Source organism: Amblyomma americanum, chromosome 4 (genome assembly GCF_052857255.1).
Source record: "Amblyomma americanum isolate KBUSLIRL-KWMA chromosome 4, ASM5285725v1, whole genome shotgun sequence".
Taxonomy (NCBI): domain Eukaryota; kingdom Metazoa; phylum Arthropoda; class Arachnida; order Ixodida; family Ixodidae; genus Amblyomma; species Amblyomma americanum.
In genome coordinates this window covers 129,181,150-129,188,860 of record NC_135500.1, presented here as the reverse complement: position 1 = coordinate 129,188,860, position 7,711 = coordinate 129,181,150, and positions in this window count along the sequence as shown.

Sequence of the window (7,711 nt, the reverse complement as noted above, 5' to 3'; positions counted from 1 at the left end):
GGGGGTGGCAGAAAGTTAGGTGGGCGGATGAGATTAAGAAGTTTGCGGGCTTACGGTGGGCGCAGCTGGCAATGGACAGGGTTAGTTGGAGACACATGGGAGAGGCCTTTGTCCTGCAGTGGCCATAGTCAGGCTGGTGGTGATGATGATGATGTTAATTGTCATATCAACACCTACTGGAATAGCAGCATGAGCTGATTTACGCGCTTATAAGCGTGATGTGGCTCGCCATATCCTACGTCCCCGTGAAGCCGCAACCGTGACAGGGGACCTAAATAATAGGGGACTAAAAGAATACTGCCACAGTTGAGCTGTCTGTAATTTGAATATTTTCAGTGTGACGCGCGAGAACTTGTCGACACGTTTATGATACGACAGTGGCCTCAAAAAGGCCACCAAAATATTCACTAATCATTGATGATGAGCGGATTAGGTTATTAGAGGAACAGCGGTTTTACTACTTCCTTAAAATGAGGGCAAGAAAATGTGCTCTGTCAGTTTCATTGCCAAGGGTCTGCAGAATTAAGAGGAACCTTATCTGACTTGCCACTCCAGGGTGCGTTCTCATGCTTTGCAGAGTCTAGTGGGCCGACGACGGGTTTCCGCCTCGCAAAGGCGAAACAGAGTCGCCTTTCAGATGCTAGTGCCCGGGCTGTGTCTGCGTGGGAGCAGTCCTCCTGCATTCTACTACTTACATTTGCTGCACCGCGTGCCCAGTAACGGACAAATAGCTGCATAAATTCTTGCACCAACTTATAATTAAGCGCCACTTGTTCTGTCTCATTCGCTGCTCTGCTCAGTGTGAAATTACTGCGATCCCGCTTCCTAGACTTTCCTTGCACCCACCAATCTTTCGCGAAGCCTTTTTGATTTTTTTTTCGCAATCCGCACTTGATTATTTTCCCGGACGAGTTGTTTCCACTCGCTCCAACTGTGGCCGTTTTAGTGGAGCTTGTTCACTTCTCTGTCTCCTTATAGCAAATGCACCGATGGCCTCATTAAAAAGCTGCCGGCTTCCTACTCAGCCTCCTCTTATACACTGGGTCCCTTTCCAGTATCCGGCTGACCGAATTTGCCGACTTTACTTGCCTTTTTGTTTTCCTTTTCCCCTTTTTATCTCAGGCGGATAGGGAAAGAGGGACGTCGTCTCGGAGGCAGCACTCGGGTTATTTACACACCTCAGAGACCTCTGGCAAGTCCCCACAGGGGCAGGAAGCAGGGGAAAGCTCAGCTAACAACCCACCGCCCACAGAAGAGTCCAGAGGTCGGTCGCGACAAAGGAAGCAGGGGAAAGTAGATAGATGTACCGACCACTCTGGGCTCCTTTTTTTCCAGCCCACCCTTAGCGACCACCCAGTTCCTCCCTGTTCGCCGACAGAGAACAGAGAAATAGGGGCCAAGCACGACCGATCCTTCGCTACACAGAGACAAGGCCAAGTGGACTTCTCTTCAATGCCCCTCCTGTTCCGTTCCCCTTAACCCTCTTTCAACTCCGATGTCTTTTTTTTTTTAGGGAGGCGTTTCTTATTGCACTCCTGCTCAAGATTCCCTTTTCTGTTCCTAGTTTGTTTCCCTTGCTCTGGACGTGGCCGCAACTCATGGCAACTCCCACGGGGACGCCACTGATTTCCGGCCAAGTTCCGCAGCTTCTCCGGTCTTCCTTCCTTTTGTTTCTTTTTTACCGCGAATCTGGTGCATTTATTATTTTTTGCCCCTTGCTTCACGCGAGTGCTTTTGGTCTTGCGGACCTCTCATCTGGCGCAATCCACGTACCCCCGTCGTAAAGGAGGGTCGGTGTCAGCGCATTACCGGAAAGCAGGCCCTCCGCTAGCCCAGCTCCCTCCGCGTTGACGGTATGGTGCGCATCGCATTATAACGACCTCTGGGTACACAGCCGCTGCCGCCGCGGTGCGAGTATCCGCGCAACTGGCCCAAAGGAAGAGTTTCAAAAGTGTGCGCGCGAGCCAGGAAGCAACGGTCGCAGGCTCCGTGTCCTGCCACAAATTGGGATTGCGACGCCACTATACCCAGGAGAGGTCAAGCTCGCGAAAGGGAAGTGTAAAGTCAGGGTTACCCCTTCGCGACATAAGACTGAACTTAGTTCCGGCTTACGGAGAAATACTTTGCTAAGAAAGTGCTGCTAAGCCAGTGACGGCGTGATAAAGAACAGTGGAAACTTATGCCGGGCGATCGAAACCAAGTATCGCTTGCTTCACGTATAAAGAGGGGGGGGGGGGGGGGTGGGGGGGGGGGGAAATTTCGTTTCATACGGATTGAGAGCACATAACCCCTCCGGTAGTTCTAACTGCAGACCTATCGACTCACCAAATTAACGCGAAGCAATTACCTTACTTGACTGCGCGATAGACAAATCGCCCTTGGGGGCAATTACGTGAAACGCTCTATCCAACGCAATATCAACCCGACGGACGTCCATGAAAGGCTTGTCAATGTAGGTGCGGTGAGTTTCTGTGCAAGTGCAATCACTACAGTGAATGCATAAATGTCACAGCGTAAGTTTGCTGTTCTTTTATGTAGTTCAATTCCCCCCCCCCCCCCCCCCCCCCCCCTCCGTCCCCCTTTCTGAATCTGAACTATTGATTACGAGAGATGCTGAGAAATAATGCTCTGGCAAATTATTGCGCCACCCATTCCAAGTCGCTCGTCACGGAAAATCACGCAGTTTCAGGTCTTCACCTTCTTTGTTCATGCTGCGTAATGCTCAGTTATATTAGCTCTTATATGTCATCGCTTCACTTGGCAGCTCTCTTTCTCTTTATTACAGACCTCTGCAAAGAAACTTGTCTGCTTTATTATCATTTAAGCCTCTGCTTGGGAAACTAGGCATTAACCTCCCTTATGGCAAAATGAATAAATTATTATCACTTGTTTTTGTTCTGGTGCAGATTTCCTCAAGCCAAGCTGTTGGGCGAGCTGGTAACTGTATTTTATATATACAGCGTAACCTACGCGACAAAAGTAAACTAGAAACAGAACAGCACTCTGATTTTTCATGATTCACTGCGTCTCGTCATTTGCGCTGTAGCTAGGATAGCAGGTTTCCTGCCAATGAACACATACATTTTCTGAATTTCTGTTATGAATTGTTGAGAAGTCATTATTTGGGCCGTATTATGTCCTCAAAAGTGACTCCAGTCCTGATCTGATCTATCCTATACTGCACCCTTTCAATGCGGTAGCAATAAGAGTGTCATGAAGGAGAAAACTGTCCGACGTCGGCGGCACGTATGAGTTTAAGGTTTAGGGAAATTCCCTCTATCCACCTCTCAACCATCCACCGTTCTCCTCCTTATCCTCCTATCCTGTTGTTGAGGAAAAGAAGGGGACGTCGGGCAAGGAATGGCTTAGCAAATAATGAATAAAAGAAGTGATTACGAATAGAAATGGAACAAGAATAGAATCAGAATTCGAATAGACTTATGAGTGAAAGGCAATGAAATCAGAAATGGTATACCGTCTGTTTCAAAGTATTCAATGCAGACTTTTTTTTTGATAAGCCAGGAGAGATACTACAGTTCGGTTTTTGCAGGAGGATTATACAGCATGGAGGACAATATGCACCTGATAGAGCTCTATAATAAGACGACAAATTAACTAAATTCAACTAATCAACTTTGTCATTTTTTATTTAATGGTGCAAGTTTATATTGCGAAAATGAAGACTGTCAACGTCGAAGGTGAGCATAGTTCTGAAATTTTCGTAATCGGCTGTGTGGTTCGGTATATCTAACGACAAAAATACTCATTTGAAAGCTCGTTGAGTTGGTTTTCCCGCGTTGCACGTTTATAAAGCGCCGTCGATCGCATTTCTAATGCAGCAGATGCCGACGACGTTGTGTATTAGATGACTTAGAAATAATTAAATTGATTTTCGGGACGATACTGTGCGCAACTGCACCTATTATAGATGCGCAATGCAGTAAAGCCAACCCAACCCAACCCAAGCCAACCAGCATAGCCCATTAAGAAAATTAATTGAGTAATAGCCTGCGGCGTTGTTGGTTCTCAATTTGGTAGTATAACCTTGACCCCGACAATCAAAAATAAAAAAAGTTGATTAATTATATGTAGTTAATAATCGTTCAATTATAGAGCTCTATCCGCTGCATAATGTAAGCCATGCAGTATAATCCACATGCACAAACCGCACTGTCGTAATTCTCGCGGCGCGCAATGCAGGGATCAGAAGATGGCTTTGCTCCCTGAAACTAACTCACGTTGTGCTTAAGCACGAGACTGGGATTCATTAGTCTGAGCTGGCGAGCTGTCTCGTGGGGCTAGCCACGCAAAGCGTACGAATTAAGTGCGACAGAACTCTGAAACGGAACTGAACGAGGCGCAGGAGAGTCACGGTGAAAAAAAATAAGCGAAAAAAGAGGACCCCGTGGAAAGCAAAAATAATACAATACAGCAAGTCTACCGGGTCTTGCCGTAAAGGGAACTGTCGGTTTTCTCACACGGTCTTTCCTGTGGCTGTACAGTACTGGAAGGGCGCTCTCTTTACGCGAGCCTGACTTCGCAAGCTGTTTGAATACGTCAGCTGTGGGATGTTATCTTCGTATACGTTTGCGGACTTCTTTATCCAACGTCATGGACCCTCTCCCCCTTTTCCTTCCCCTCCCATTCCCTCTTTTGATCTTCCGTTGGGTAACAAGCTATAAAGAAATTTAGCTTGCGCCACGATAGACGGAGTCCTCTTTCGCAAATAACTAATGGATGCTAGAATACAATTGTTACGTTAGTTAACCTCCGGAGTTACTAGACGGTGCAGTCTTCTAGCTTATTTACCGTGAAGAACTATTCGTAGATTTGTGGTTTACGACGACTGACACTCTCGTTTTCGAGAAATGGGACCCTCTCTTGAGTGAGGAAATTGCCTGCGGACCAGAGTCATTTTTTAGACGGATCCATAGGACCATTCTTCCAAGAGCCACCTGTAAATCCGCACCCTGCAGTGGATGAGAAGGGAGGCGTGGGAAATTAGTTATCAGAGGAATTAACTTGACATTAGATCAAGTACTAAATATGCCATGCAAATGCATGTTATGAGGCAGTATTGAAAATGCGCAACTTGCTATCGACTGCCCTAGGTTTTTGTATTATAGGACACGTCTAATAATTTTTGTTTTGGTAGAGGAAGGGTCATAATAAGCTTATTTTTCTTCTTCTTTAATACTGACGTTTAACAAGTATTCTGAAGTGGCCGTTTTGTTCCAATATGCGACGGATATCAGTGTGAAGTAAATAATCTATTCGTGACGGACATGCAGTTTTACGCATGCAGAAGGCATGCACGAACAAATAAGTGAAAGAATTTTAGACTTTATGCTATACATCTTGCAATGGCACGTGAACTCTTTCAACTATACTGTACTCGAGCGACTAATTTATTGATGATGTCAGCACGGCGCGAAAACAACAAGGACCAAAGAGGCACACGAACACTACAGGACAGGCTCCATGTAGTGTTCGTGTGCCTCTTTGGTCCTTGTTGTTTTCGCGCCGTCCTGACATCATCAAAAAGCTATGCACCAACTAGCCCAAACCAAAGTACTTCACGACTAATTTACTTTTTCACGCAAAAAGCGTCGGCGACTACTCTAATAGAAATCGGCGTATAAAACTTGATATAATTATCGGTTGTTAGTGGGAGTGGATCACTTTATCACAACACTACGTCCACTTCTCCCATAGCGATGTGAAAAACTAGCTTGTAGCTTGCACAGTGCTCAACATTTTCTCTGTTAAGGACCACTTGTTGCTGCGAGCTTTTTCTGTGGACGTGTGAAAAGATGTTCAGAAATGTATAAGCATTAGTCTAGCTATAGTTCCATACTTTTATCCTCTGTAAAGTGCACTTAGAAAACTGGGTGTTCGGGGACCTAGGATAATGAATACAGCATTTTTGCTTTCTCCTCCTGAACGAGTAACGAAGTCTACAATTTCTGTTTTGAAGAATAACAGCTATGAAGATCAGGCAGACAGGTAATGGTAGATGAAGGTGCTTTGCAATCCGCGGGCATCTATAACGGACATCACCCTTGTTGCGACGCATGCCTATCGAAGCTCGACCGACGTTACTATTGGGTAGCGTGGCGTCGTTGGCGGGCTGCAGGCATCCGGTAGACCATGGCGACCGAGCAAGGACGAGACGATTTCTAGTGCGGAACTTGCACTGTTTATTCCAAGGTTGGTGAAAGATGAAGAGAAGAGAATGAATGAATATATCAAAAGTACATTTAGGAGCCCCTTAAATAGGCTCTCTACAATCGTCGGAGGGATCTTGCTTCCGTCGACGTCACGTGACCGGCACAGAGTCTGATTGGCGGAAAGAAGTCACGCCTCATTGCGACGAGGCATGGTGAGAGAAGGTCGGGTGAAATTCCTTTCTGCACCTGGTGCCAGACGCCAACCTTAACACCGTCCAGCTTCAAATTACACTAGTAATCTCGTACTACACTCTTTCATCAGCAAAACGTTTTCATACCGTGCACCGGTCGAGGGCAAAAACTGCACCTTTTCAGGATGTGCCGATTCGGTTCAGCGATTTATGAACCCCACTGAACTTCCTGTCAAAGGCTTCTCGGTTCAGGCGAGAGCCAGGCTCGCACCAAAACAAGTAGAAAGAGACAAAAAGTAAGTCAGTGTCTGTATAGCTCCGGCCTCGCCATAGTCTCGCACTGCTGAACTTTCAGACACTCAGCGACGTCCCAAAGGGCGCAGACTCCTTTATTTTTCGCCGCTGGACACGGATTTCCAGAACAGAGGCAATCGCTTTTCGCACCACAGTAGTTGCGCTAAAAGCGTTTCCTTCTGGGACAAAGATGTACGGGCTTTGCTATTAGACCAACTCTATATGGAGTGCGCGGAAAATAAAACTCAAACAAAGGAGAAAAAAGAAAAATCCAGTAGCAAAGAGCAAGAATTTTTAAGCAAAAGCTCAGGGCTCACAGACCGTGTCAGGAGAAGGGAAAGAGAGAGAATGGGGAACGGTGGGTGGGCAACTGAAACAAAAGAGAGACAGAAATGTTCGGCGGGCTTAGTGCGACCAGTCTTAACGACGGTTTCGCAGTGAGTCGTGAAATTCGGGTTCCTTCTTCCTGTCTCCCTGAGCTTTGTCGAACAGCGGCATCCAGACTTGCCATTTGTTGGCGCTTCCTCTGCGAGGCGGCGGTAGACGCGTCTTTGTTCGCGCGGCGTCATTGCGGGTAGGGGCCCCGATCGCGCGTCTGAGGGGAGCGACAGACTGGACGTGGGGGGGGGGGGGGGGGGGTAATCTTGCAGGGCATGTGATTGCGTGTGTCGTGTCGACCAGCGCCGCGCGGAAGACGTCTCATGCGGCACGCGTGCGGAGTTCGCGTCACGCTCTAGGGATTTCGTCTTTGTTTTTTTTTTGTCTTTAGAATCGTGTCCCCACGGGAACAAGACGAGAGTGCTTCAGCGTCGGGCGTCGAGCGGGTGTTGTTCCTCTAACCCTAACGCGTCCTTGTTTGTTGAGGGCTCAACCTAACCCCGGTATGAATCCGCCCGGGACGCCCAGCTACAAAACGCGGGGTGGGGGGAGCCTCTGGGGTCGCGTGTTAGCCTTAATCTTTGCTCTAGCGATTTCGGATTATCGCGTCACGTTGATGACTAGTTGGAACGTCCACATGCGCTATAATGTAAAGCCGGCACACGGAGCGGAAGTACT